The sequence below is a fragment of the Marmota flaviventris genome, unplaced genomic scaffold, assembly GCF_047511675.1.
Source record: "Marmota flaviventris isolate mMarFla1 unplaced genomic scaffold, mMarFla1.hap1 Scaffold_43, whole genome shotgun sequence".
Classification (NCBI taxonomy): Eukaryota; Metazoa; Chordata; class Mammalia; order Rodentia; family Sciuridae; genus Marmota; species Marmota flaviventris.
The window spans coordinates 1,443,770-1,458,139 of NW_027288260.1; positions in this window are offsets into that span (position 1 = coordinate 1,443,770).

Sequence of the window (14,370 nt, forward strand, 5' to 3'; positions counted from 1 at the left end):
AACAGCTTTTGTAGTGTTAAGATATTTTTCTATTATATATAGTTTTCTAGTGTTTTGACCATGTATTTAGTCAAATGCTTTTTCTGCATTTGTTGAGATAATTTTTTTTGATTCTTGTCTTTACATCTATTTACTTAAAAAATGTTTATTGATTTCCATGTGTTTAACCAACCCTGCATCCCTGGGACAAAGCCCACTGATCATGTTGTACAATATTTTTAATATGATTTTGTATGTTGTTTGCCATAATTTTATTGAGAATTATTACATCTCTGTTCATCAGGAATACTGGCCTGAAATGTTCTTTCCTTGATGTGTCTTTGTCTGGTTTTTGCATCAGGTTGATATTAGTTTCATAGAATGAGGTTAGAAAGTTTTGCTATTTTCTATTTCATAAAATAATTTTAGACGAATTGGTGTTCATTCTTTTTTCAATTTCTTGTAGAACTGGGCTGAGAATTCTTCTGATAATGTTTTTTTTTTCTTAGTTGTTAGGCTTGTGATAAATGCTTCCTTGAGAGAATTAATGTAGTACACTCAAGACTTTAGAGGAGAAATGCCTACCTTAACATTAGCCTGCTTTGACAAATGTTAGTCCTCAATAACAATATTTTTTAAACATTTTTTTGTTTTCCCCAGAAGAGGACTGACACCTCCAAGATTCCTTTCTTTAAACACGTGTGTGTGTGTGTGTGTGTGTGTGTGTGTGTGTGTGTCCAGTGTTTTGTGGTCACTTGTTAAAACTTCATTAAATAACACAGCCATGACTTCAATTTGGGTATTTTACTCAAAATTTTTAGTCCACATCTTAAGTTTTTGATCCATACAACACTTAAAGTAGCTATAATTTCTATCAGAGTTTCTACATGGAAGTATGAAATGATGGGATAAAATATTTTAACACTCTAACTCTCCAATATTATCCAATTTATTGCTAATGGAGTGTAATGTCATTCATACTCTTGACATAATTCTCCTGAAATAAATGTCAAAACATTTGAAATAAATGAAACATAAGAGGATCAGTCAAGGGAAGTGACAGAGCCCCCATGAGAGCAGGATGAAGATTATGAAATACTTCTGAATTAAAAGCTAAGTTCCACGAAAGGTGGAATCAACATTTTTCATGTGTGTGTGTGTGTGTTTGTGTGTATTGGGATAATTACTACACTAAGATATTTAGGTATTTGTAGAGTAGGAGAATATAAGATACTATTACAGTGTTAAGAAATAGGGAAATAAAAGGAGCCCTATCATAAACATCATGCTGAATTTAGCTGGAAACCCAAATGTGAAGCCTAGAGATGTTTTGTAGAAAGAAACAAAGTTAAGCAAATAGATCATCAGTTCTCTTGCTGCTGAGGACAGAGTAGAACATAATAGTTTACAGACATATTTTTAATAAATTCAATAAAATGCTTCATTTCAAGCGAAACTAATAAACCAGGCTGTGGTAGAAAAAAACTGTCAAGTTCAACTTGTTAAACTGTTTTTGACACATCTATGACCAAGAAGAAAAATGACTATTTCCCATGAATAAACTCAGTAATAACAGAAAGTCTTTTCAGATAAGTGGCTACTCTTTGAATAATGCTGCAATATTCATTAACTCTGCTGCCTCTTCCAGAATAATCCCTCAATGCCTGAAAGACACATGAATACAAAGAAATAGGTAGCCAGGGCTTTGAGTTTCTTCAAGAAAAATTTCATTTTTTCCCCAGCTTTGGCCATCCTGACATCAATGTGTGGATTCAGATATTTGGAGCAAAGCTGTACTCTGATGATCCAATTACCTTTTTCTTTTAAAATTAAAAAAAAAAATTCTATAGAAAATGCTTACTTTATCTGAACACCCAAAGTCTGTTGTTATTCATTGAATGAATTTAAAATGTCTTTGAAATGCATTGTTTCTTTAAAGTTTTCAGTGAACAAAATCATCCTTTGATATTTGGGTGAAAAAATCAGTGAAAATTCCTTTGAAAGTTTGAATACTTCTCAGGAAAAGATAAAATAACTTTCTCTAAATTATTATAAACTGCTCTTATTACAGAAAAGTCAGTAATGTAATAGAAAATAATTTGGACTTTATTACTGTTGTCATTTTTGTTTGTTTGTTTGTTTTTGGTTCTATTCCTAGCAAAACAATGTAAGGCTTCTCACTAGACCCTGGACATGTATGATTTGTTGTATAAGAAATTAAATTAAACAAAAAACACTAATGTTTTATGTGAGTGTGTATACTCTTAAAATATATTTTTCAACTAAAAAAAATTCAGAGTAACAATACATAATATAAATGTATATGGCTCCCATAGAGCTTTATTTTCCAAATGACTAGTTTGTGAGAAGTAAATATGAAGAGTAAACTGAGACATCTTCTCTTAGAAAGAAATCAATGAAGGGATGGAGTGTGAGAGATAAGAAGGAAAAAACCAATAAAATGAGAAAGGAAGAAAATAGAGAAGAGAGAAAGGAAGGAACACATTTGACTAATGTTTTTTTCTCATTTGGGAATGAAGACAGGTTAAAGCACCTTCTTTCTGAGGAAGCCAGCTTTTCTTCCAATTACCCCTTCCCATTGTAGTCCATCTTCTGATTCTCTCCACCTCATCAAATTGAATATTTAGCAGATATACATTGTCATTATGAACCAATCTGTGCTTGAAGATAATTTCTTCAGCTACTGTACAGTTCAGCTTAGCCATGAGCAGGTAGTTTAAGAACTGTGAAAAAAATGAACTGTAGATGCCAATCATGCAGGATTTTCTCTTTCCCATTCTAGGAACCAAAATGAGAACCTCTTTTCTGTTAACCTTGGCTGAGAAATGTAAAAGAAGGCCCTGACTGGCCCTGGTCATGCCCAACTCTACTAAATATTGTTGTGAGCATAATGGAACTTGATCTGGACAGAAATGACTCATGGACCCTGTTATCTGTTTCTGGTAGGATAGTGTTAGTAACTACCATAGCTCAGAAATGAAAGATCTACATGGGAAGGATTAAGTATTAAAGAATATATGGAGAAAGAATATGGAATTTTCAGTCTCATCAAATGCCTAGTATTTATCTGATCAATAGGACTGTGTTTCTAAGTAATATCACCCACAATTTATCTGCCCCTTAATGTGTATCAGTATACCTCTTTACTTGGACTATCTTCATTTATTTCAACCAGTGATTTGTTGGGTAAGAAAAAAAAGTAATCTCATTTTATAGGTAGCATATTGGAAGTTAGGTGGACTTTAAAAAATCTCAGATAATTTTCTCATGATTATTTGTAGTAAAATAAGTTTAGAACATATTTTCCTTAGTATTCAAAGAATTACTACCTATGGAGCAGAGTGATAAATAATCATTTTTTATTGATGTATAAACATCTTTTTAATAACGTATTAGTTTATTCACTAAGGGCTTATGTTCACTATTCTCTAAAAAGATCATGAAAATTGTAGAAATAGATTTTCTTGATTTTTGTAGGAAAACACCAGCACTACTTCACAAAAAAATATACAAAAAAAGAAAGAAAGAAAGAAAAGAAACAAAAGAAAAACAATGTTGTTGGAAATTATTAATTTTCAGTACAAATTTTATTGTTGAGGGGCAGTCCTAGGCCAGGCATGTTTGAGGCTAGGAAAACCACCAAGCCTTCTTTGATTGTTTTAATTAACAGGCAGGTTGAGTTCATTGTGGACAGGCAAAAGGAGTGTTAGATTGGGGCTCCAACCTTCCCCTCAGAGCCTGTCCCCATCTTCCCATGGTTGTATTCCTCTCAGGTGCTCTGCACCCTGGAGGAGGAGGATGGAAACTGACTACATCTGCATCCATCTGCTGATGTGGTCACTCTGATAGAAGCTTTTCTTCCCAGACAGGCCCAGCACAAGTCCTGGTCATCCCTGGCCCTGGGGATATAACTATGACATGTGATCCCCTAAGCAACTACCATAGCCCACCCTGAAGTCAGGGGTTCCCATCAACCTCAGCTGAAGGCCTGGGATGGAATGTGGGAGGGGATCTGGGGGGCCATGAACTCTGATGGGGACTTGAGTGAGAGTGAGCCAGACAGTCACCACAGTGTCAGGGGTCCTGATACCCGCAGAGCATGCTGTGGGTGCCATCTGTCCCTGCATCCTGGGACACTAGGTAGGTGATGGTGTCCAGGTTCCATTCAGAGGGAATTTTGTTGAAATATTTGGTCAAATGGTAATGTTTCAAATGCAGAGAACCACACAAGTTCTTGGAGGTGGTTGTCACTGTTGTTTTCTAAGAGCAAAGTCTGCAATTCTTAGAAGTGACTGAGAAACAGCTGTGTGATTGACAGCTCCTGGCCTCACCCTCCTCCTCCGGGCTGAAGAAGGGCAGGGATTGTGGCTATGGTGTGATAATTTATGCTTATCTAGTATCCCTCTAGAATCCATTCCATAATGTAAATAAATAACTGCTTCTTTTTATGCCTTCTGTTGCATTTTTATATCAAATGAGATGTGAAACACAGGCCTGTGGAGGAAACTTGCTGCTAACAGGAATGTGTGAATGTATCTCAGGACATCATCCGGAAGGAAGCTGTGATCCCTGGGTTGTGACAACCTTGAGTGGAACTGAGTTTTTAATAGAATATCATGTACAAACTGCCTGAAATCCTGTGATAAGAATTACACGTGTTGTGTGGGGAGCCCTGATGCACACAGCTAGGAGGGCAGTGCAGGTCTTAATTTAAAATATTGTAATGAATACTCATCCTGAGGGAATGTGAGTAATAAAGATGAAACCAGAAGACAAATGGTTGCATTGCCAAAAGAGAAAAGATTGTAAAAAGAAGCAAATTGGAAAGGCTCAGAACACATAATCTGAAGCCAAGGGAACAAGACAGAGGACATGGCTCTCTGCATGGAAGCCATGTGCCTTTGGCCAGTGGGGGCAAGTGTTTCCCTGCCTTGTCTGGCTGTTGGACCTAGACCTCAGGAGGTGAGCCACCAGGACCCATAGTTCAAAGCCCTCCTTTTCTGAGCACTGTGGTTGGGGCAGAGGGAGGCTCTGTTGTCCACAGGAAAGAGGAGAAGCAAAGCCCAGGCTTTCTGCAGAGGACAGGCCCTCCCCATGCTGTTGCCCTGGTGCAACGTGCGCTGGGAAATATGACCATGTTTGGAAATCTGGAATCCATCCTCAGCTCCCTTCTGGGTTTTTCTTTGCTGCTGTAGTCCAGACAACATGGTGACAGTTCGCTGGCTTCCATTGCTGGAACAAACACTTGAGACATCAACTTGCAGAGAGAAGGGGTTTGTTAGCATATAGTTTTTGAGGATTTAGACTGTGGTCAGGTTTGGGGGCTTGTGGTGAGTTAGCACCCTGTGGCAGGGAGCGTGGGGGTAGAGAAAATGTCCACTCACTCTTTCCCTGAACAAAGAAGAGGAGGGAGCTGGCTTCCTGCAGCCACCCTCAAGGCCCATGATCTAGAACCTTCTGCAAAGTCCCCAAAGTTTCCCCACCTCATCAACACCAGACTAGGAACCCCATCAACACCTGGCCTCTAGGGACCACCCAGATCCAAATGGAAGCAATCACTAATGAAACAGGGGAGGGCCACCCTGTCAATCAATTTGAGGAACCCAGTTGCTTTTTGTTAATATTTAGCCATTGGCCATGGAACCAAAACTCAATGCTGATTAAGACAGCCAGCACATCATGGTTCATGAGGCATGAATCAGGCAGTGTCTCCCAGTGGGCTTACACTTCACACCTGAGCTGAGAAGAAGGAGGCAGCTGCCGGCCGGTCCTCACCAGGCCATGCAGCACCTCTGCAACTAGCCAGTGCAGCTGCCCCTCCTCACCGCCATTTGGTGTTAGCTTCTCCTCTCCTTCTATTAAAGGGTTAACTGAAAAGTGAAAGAACACAGGGGAGGTTTAGTCTGTTTATCAGGAACATCTTGTGTGATTCGGACATCTATAACTTATTTTATGAAAAGATTTTGTAAAAATCACAAACACACAAACATGTATATAGACAGACTTATATAAAATCAAGCCATTGACTCCAAAGCCTGGGCTTGGACCACTGTCTGAGGCTCTGAAGATGCTTGTCAAGAGGTCCCTTCATGGGTCCCCATCCTGCAGTTCTCTGTCCCACTGGATGGAACAGCTAGATGAACACCTAGTGGACATTTCCCCTCAATAGTCTAATATTTTTATTTCTAAGGATTGGTGTTCATTATAAAAATTTTAAGCTACATAAGGAGAAATCAAAATCCCAGCATCCCCAGTATGACTCCCATTCCAAATGGCTCATCTAAGTCAACACTGTGCAGAGACAGCTGGCTGGACAGAGAGTTGGGGGTGATCATCACACCCTGTAGCTGTGACCTTCTGCTCTGCATGCTAGGATTCCAAGAGATGTCAAGTCCCCCATTCCCTTCTACTTAAGAGGAACCAAGAAATCTAATGTGAGATCCTTGCACTTCCAAAAGCATCAACCACCACAAGGTACTGATTTTTGACAGAATAAAAACCATCTATATTTTGCCTAGAAGAATCTCAATTCACCTCCAAAAGAAACACATAGGACAAAAGTGAAGAATAAGAGAAAGTTATCTCAAGCAAATGGAAACAAAAATTAAACAGAAGTAGCTATTCTTATGTCACAAAAATTACACCTTAATACCAAGTAATTCTCCTGCCTTAGCCAGCTGAAGTGCTGTGATTACAGGTGTGAACCACCACACTTGGCTGACTTTAGTTTTTAATGCAGTTGGAATTCAATCAAATTATGAAAAATTCTTTTAACTGTTCAATCATATCCAGTTACCCCAATAACCAAAACGTTCATTTCTTCTTATATTAATGTTATTGTTTTGATATATAAAGCTTTAAAATAAGATTTTTCTTATTTCAACTGATTTATAGATTAGTGTTCTGATCCCTAAATAACCATTGTTATTTACTTATAACATATTTTAAATAAATGCATATTTCTTTAAAGCATAGTATTAAGATGTATAAAGATTAGTAAAATGATAATAATAATAATAATAATAATAATAATAATAATAATAATAATAATATAATAATAATAATAATATGCAAAGAAAAAAGCAAACATAAAAGAGTAAATAGTATTTGTCAGGAGGGTAGACATTGTCACAGGTAAAAAGCCTAAGCCTCTTCAGACCTTTTAATTATTTGATTTTGCACATGCTATATCAATTAGATTTACATATTCATTTAATTTTCAACTCTCAAAGAGTTGTGATACAAATCTATGTATTACAAGATAACAAAAATAGAAGACAGTAAGAGAGGAAGAATGGTCACACAGCACAAGGAGTAAACATTAACCAAAATGGCACTAGTAAATATTCACCTGTCAAGAACCACCTTAATGGGGTAAATTCTCCAGTAAAAAGACATAAAGATCTATAATACATAGAACAAAAAAATCTATATTTTGCCTACAAGAATCTCATTTCACCTCTAAAAGAACACATAGGATAAAAGTGAAGAATAAAAGAAAGATATCTCAAGAAAATGGAAATAAAAACTAGAAGTAGCGTTTCTTAAATCACAAAAAATAGACCTTAATACCAAAAGTAAAAATAGACTAAAGTCATTATATAATGACAAATGGTTTCAATTAAGCAAAAAATATAAGTATAAATATAAAATCACATAATACTACAACACATAGACATAAGACAGACACTACTTCATCTAAATGGAGAGAGAGACTTCAATGTATATTAATAGAGGACTTCTAAGTTTGAAAAATGGATGGAGCTTTCATCCAAAAACATCAAAAAAGAGACACAGGATTGTAAGTGTTTTGACCATAGAAATATAAGGACAGCATTCCTCTGGTGAGCAAACTCCCAGGAGGTAACAGGCACCCTGTTTCCTATGTTTGGAATATTCTGCAGTTTCTTGCAGAAACCAGCAAGATAACTAATACATGTGCAATACCTAGCTGTTGTGGCAATGCCTTGCATGAGGAAGCTCTTTGCTAGAATCTTATCAGCCTCAACCTTGACCTTAGGCACTTAGCTTTTGGGGAGGGACTCTCTTTTTAGACAACCACATTGTTTTGCCAAGTTCTGCTTCACCTGAAGCTGTCCACATAATAGTAACTTTAAACAATGGACTTACTTGAGAGCCACACAAGTCTCCTATTGCAACCTTAGTAGGTAACTATCTAAGAAGCTGCATAATGTTGCTAAATCTGTAGTCTAATGGCACAATGAACAACAGTGTACTACTGATGCCAGTGCCATAAGGTAACCTACTACTATAAGTAAAGCTGGCAGCTTGGACAAGGAGACTTTCTACCATCCTGTCATTCTGCCTCTGCACCTTGCTTCTGTCTCTTCTTCTTTCTTTACACAGGATTTAAAGTACACTGAAGAGCAGATAGGCTTAACTGAACTTTCCGACAAAAACCAAAAGAAGACAAATTCTTCACAACAGTACCAACAACATTCTCCAGAATAGACAACAGATTAAGTCATAAAACAAACCTTAACAAATTTTAGAAGCTAAAAATCATTTGAAATAACTATTTTTCTGAACACAATGTAATAAAACTGGAAACCTGCAACAGGCAGAACTTCAGATAAATCCTGCATGTCTGCAAATGTAACAACAAGCTCTCAAATAGCCAGGAGTCAATGAATAAATAGAATGGAAATTTTTAAAGATTCTTGAGAAAAATGATGATAGAAACACAAAATAAAAAAAAAAACATATATCATAGAGCAGAGGCAATTTTAAGAAGATTAGATCAGTACATACCTACATCAAAAAAGAAAACAACCAAGACTTCCACTTCAAGGAGGTAGAAAATCAAGAACATGCCTGACCCAAAACTAGTAGAAGAAAAAATACTAAACATCAGAGAAGAGGTAAATAAAATAAAGATTAAATATTATTTTAAAAATATCAACAACAGAAAGAATTTATTTATTTATTTATTTATTTATTTACTTACTTACTTACTTACTTACTTACTTATCCCTAGTATTGAACTCAGTAGCAACCACTCACTGAGAGATGTCTCCAGACCTAGTTTGTTTTTTATTGAGAGACAGGGTCCCATAGAGTGGCTCAGTGCCTTACTTTTGCTGAGGCTGCCTTTGAACTTGCCTTCCTCTTGGCCCTCCTTGAGGATCTAAACTGTTCATATCAATGGTTAAGAGTACAGCTTTGCCATTGAACTCACTTAAGCAGTGGGAAGATCATGATGCTGTATAATATGAGCATTCCCAGACGTGACACCTACGGACATCTTCGCATTGGCTTTGTCCACAGAAAGCATGAGACTCACCTTTCAGGACTCTGCTTGGTGCATGGTTTGGCTTCTTCTCTTTTTGGGGGGAGGTTGTCTGTTGGAGACTAAACCCAGAACATCATGCATGCTCGGCAAGTGCTTCCCCATGGAACTGTGTCTCCAGCCCACCTTGGCCTTTATTGGTGATCAGAGAAAGTGTCTCTGGGACTCTATTTTTAATGACTTACTGGGAAACTTCATGTCCTCTGATTCTACCTCTTCTGCAGATCCAATTGAAGGAGGAGGTGCTGTGGAGAGCCATCCCCCTTTTCATCTTCTTAGTCTCCAGTCAGGTCAATCCGGTCTCCTGTGCTGTTGTTGGGGCAAGGGGGAGAGGGGGAAACCATGTGCCACTCCTTTGGTTTCTACTTGTTTCCAGATCCTTTGTTTGGTATTATGGCCTCAGATTCTGTGGACCCTTTCTACTGGATGTGAGGGATTCTGGCCTCCAACAGAGGGAGGCTCAGACTCACTGTGCCTCTTCTCTGCTGGACCAGCACCATTTAGTTGAATTACAGCTTTTCTGTGGAGCTCAGAGAATGGGCAGCTCTGTGTCCTGGAAAGTCTGCATGTGCCATGTCAAATAGCCTGATCAATGGTGCATTCAGCCTGGGCAACACCATCTTCTTTAGAATTGGGTTTGAATGCAATACAAAACCTGGAAGAGCAAGATAAGTCTCTGATTGAGAATTTCTGAAAACTTAAAAAAACTAGAGTGTTTGAAATCCCTGAAATGAGATGGTGAGTCCACATGGAACACTCTCTAGAACTCTCTATTGGTTTCTCAGCTGCATCTTTTTCATATCTACAGGTGAAATATATGGATCAAAACCACGAGTGACAGTGGAGGATCGAATCTAACCAGTCACCTGTGGGTCTAGAAATGATTTTCTTGTGTATGTTGATGGTGCATTTGATGGACACGGTTTAAAAATGGGGTTCCAAAGAGGTTCCAGTCACTCAAAATCAGAGCTCATCTGAACATGATGGAAAGGGAAGGTTGATTCCCAACTAGATCCAAATGTGCCAGCCCCATCTGCAGACTCAGGAAATGATTGGAATGTTCTCCAGTTTTATGAACTGATGAAGGACGGGCCTCTCTGTCCTCTGTCCAGCCAGAATAGATCTGTCCATGGGGGTGGGAATGCAGCAGGCTCTTGAGGGGTATGTGACTTTCCAAACAGAATGACATGGGGTCTGGTGGGCTCGACAGAGGGACTCAGTTGTGTTCTTATCTTTGGTTTTTGGGGGGTTATGCTATAATTGCTGCCAGCAACCTGAAGCCCATCCAATGTGGAGAAGGGGTCACATTCAATTCTGTAGGTTCATTTTATTAAATAATGTCTTGCTTTCTTGAGCTCACAGGGGCTTTGTGGCTGCCCATTTCCTTAGACACACTCATGGAGCTGGGTATCTCTGCAATGGTCACCTTGGGCCTCATCATGCAGCTCTTGGCTTGCGCCAAGATGATTGAAGTGGGTGACACCCCAAAAGACCAAGCCCTCTTCAACTGGAGCCCAGAAGTTTAAGAAAGATCATGGGTACATTTCTGGTGTCTAGTTGAGAATTTGAATTGGCTCTAAAATTGGGGGCATTAAAACAGCCCAGTTTGGCCTGTGTGCTTTGCCTGCCGACCCTGTAGGTGCTCCATGGCCTGTTAGTGAGAGAGCACTTCTGGGAGGTGCTGGGTATGGGGGAAGGCCAGGCAGGGCAGGGGAGGGCAGGAATGCCCCAGAAGATGCACTTGAAGGATCAGTGCATGGAGGTCACCCCTTCACCAGCCATGATTTCCGTACCTCACGAAGGAGGTGACATCTACTTCAGAGCTGTCATAAGAATTCAATGAAAGCCAGATGCTGTGGAGTATGCCTCTAATTACAGCAGCTTTGGAGGCTGAGGCAGAAGGATCACTATATGGAGGCCAACCTCAGCAACTTAATGAGGCCCTAAGCAACTCAATGAGACCCTGTTTCTAAATAAAATAAAAAATGGCTGGGGATGAGACTCAGGGGTGAAGCACGTCTGCTCAGTCCTCAGTATCAAAAAAAAAAAAAAAAGGATTAAATTAAATAATCACTCTCACAGTGCCTAACACATGGTAGTTATTTAGCAAGTGCTATTTTTCTTCTGTATTTAAAAGGATTTAATGAGCAAAAAGGTGATCCTCTCAGTCCAGCTCTGCTGTTGATTAGTTTTTTTGATGTGGAAGAAATTTGGATAATAGTTCTGGAGTCTCAGTTTCTACATGCTGTTAAACTAGGTTAAGAGTATTGGCTGTATCAAATGATAGGCAGCCCCAATAATGGGGACCAGCCTCAGAGTCAGCCAAGCCTAGCCTCTGTTAACTGGAATGTGCTATTTAGAAAACAATATTTACAATTTTCTACTCTGCCATCTTCCATACAGCATGTCTTAGAGATCTTAAGTTAGTAGGTTAAATAATTCAGTGAGAAATCCATCTAACTTAAATTGTGAGTTTCAGACACAAATCAAGTTTGTAGAATATATTTATGTATTAATGCATTAATCATTAATGAATTAAGTAATGCATTATTAAATATTAAGTAATGCATTTATTATTCAATGCCTTAAATTAATGCATTATCCTTCTAAAACACTAATAAGTGGTTTTCTTTTTTTAATTTTTATTTTTGACATTTTAAAATATACTTGGCTTAGTGCAGTGGTGCGCGCCTCTAATTCCAGCAGTTCGGGAGGCTGATCCTGGAGGATTGTGAGTCAAAGCCAGCCTCAGCAACAGCGAGGCCCTAAGCAGCTCGGTGAGACTCTGTCTCTAAATAAAACCAAAATAGGGCTGGGGATGAGGTTCTGTGGTTGAGTGCCCCTGAGTACAATCCCCAGTACCAAAATAAAAACAAACAAACAAAAAATTTGCATTATTTTTCTAAAGCCCAAATTGGGTGTTTTTTTCTCTTTCTCTCTTTGTTTTTAATTTTTTTTTTGCAGACCTGAAAATGGAACTCAGTGCCTCTGCCACTGAGCTAGAGCCCCAGAAGTTTTCTCCTTACCCTTGACAATTTTTTAAAAATGTTTTTCCATATTAAGAATTCAAGATAATTTTTTAAAAAAAGAATTTAGGATGACTGGTCTGAGGTTTAGTAAAGCACTTGCCTACCGTCCGAAAGGCCCTAGGTTCAATCCCTAAAGCCACAAAAAAGATGAAAGGTGCTTTCACTAGAAAGCCTCTGAGTTCTCATGCGCTTTGACGTGTGACAGTTGGACACTTCTCACCAAGGTTCCCGTGGGCAGTGTCAGTATTTGTCATCTGTGTTCCTGCCACACTCTGCTCAAGATTTTCTTAGGACCCTAGTGTTTGGCATGATTGTCACCATCGGCCAGTCCATTATGGATGTGATGACAGGCATGGACAGGGACCCCTCAAAGATGGGTTCTGGGATCTGCCTTCTGATCACCACTCAGGTGAACCCCCACTCTCGCCCCGCTTCCTGAGTGACCCTGTTGTCCCTCTTCCTCCTCAGCAGTACTCAGCCAGAGCTGGGGCCAGGCCAGGATCAGGGCTGGGCTCAAGGCTAAACACTGGCCTGAGCAGGGTAAGGCCCCGGGTTGGAGGCTGGTCACCGCCCAAAAAGAAATCAATCAAATAAAGACATTGCGCCCATCTACAAAGAGAAATATTGAAATCAATAAAGGCATGCTGTCCACCTGCAAACCCCAAAACAATTAAGAAACAAAAAAAAATATTGGGGCTGGGGCTCAGGGGTAGAGGCTCACCTGGCATATGCGAGGCCTTGGGCTCCATCCTCAGCACCCCATAAAAATAAAATAAAGATGTTGTGTCCACCTCCAACTAAAAAATAGATTTAAATAAATAATAGAGAATCAAAAGACCCTGGCTTTGGCTTCTGAATTCCCGTGAGGCTGATTGAGAAGGGTCTCCTATTTGGCCCTCATAGCAGAGAACCCTGACATTGAAGATGGAAGGAACCAGGGCGCTGGGGCCAGTAACGCAGAGTCCAATTTTATTAATTAATTTATTTTAATTCTGCAGTTTTTTTTTTTTTTGTGGTGGACTTGATCGTCCTCCTTTTGGATGAGCTTCATTATAAAGGGCACGGCCTGGGCTCTGGCTTTTCCCTCTCCACCTCAAACAACATCTGTGAAACCATCCTGGGGAAGGCCTTCAATCCCACCACCATCAAAACCGACCAAGGTAAGGGCCTGCCTCCCTTTGGGTACCTCTGCAGGAAGTTTTCATGTATGCAGAGTATTCTCCTGTGGAAAAATGACTGTTTCATAATCATTTCTTCTGAATTTTCAGTGTGCAAATGTTTAAAATTATAGCTGAGTGCAGAGGCTCAAGCCTGTCATCCCAGCAGCTCAGGAGGCAGAGGCAGGAGGATCACAAATTGGAGGCCAGCCTCAGCAACTTAGTGAGGCCCTAAGCAACTCAGTGAGACCCTGTCTCTAAATAAAATAGAAAAAGGGCTGGGGACACGGCTCAGAGGTTAAGTGATCCTGAGGTAAATCCCTAGTACCAAATAATAATAATAATAATAATAATAATAATAATAACAACAACAACAACAACAATAACAACAACAACAATAACAACAACACTTACAATCAAAATGATATCTAAACTTTCATATCTTATAAGAATATTTCAAGGACAGTTAACATGCCACAGAGTAATTCTGCCTCAAATTTCTTAGCAGGAACCTGCACTGCAAGGATAAAGAAGTGTTGATTTTAGCCAATTGTCTTCTGGTGGACATTTCAGTCCTTTCTCAGTCACAGTTAGCATCGAAGTGAATATCCTTGGGCAATCATCTGCACATATTTTAGCAGTTGTTCTTAGCGAATAAGATTCTAAAAATGACATTTCTACACCAAACCACTTGTTCAGTCAAGGAGCAGTTAGTTCGATGATTACAAGTTCAAGGACAGCCTTGGCAAATAAGTGAGACCCTGTCTCAAAACAGTTATGGGTAGAATGACTGTTGCTGGGTTCAACCTGCAGTATTGCCAATTTGGGGAGGAAGGCACTGGGGATTGAACTCAGGGACAGTTAACCCCTGAGC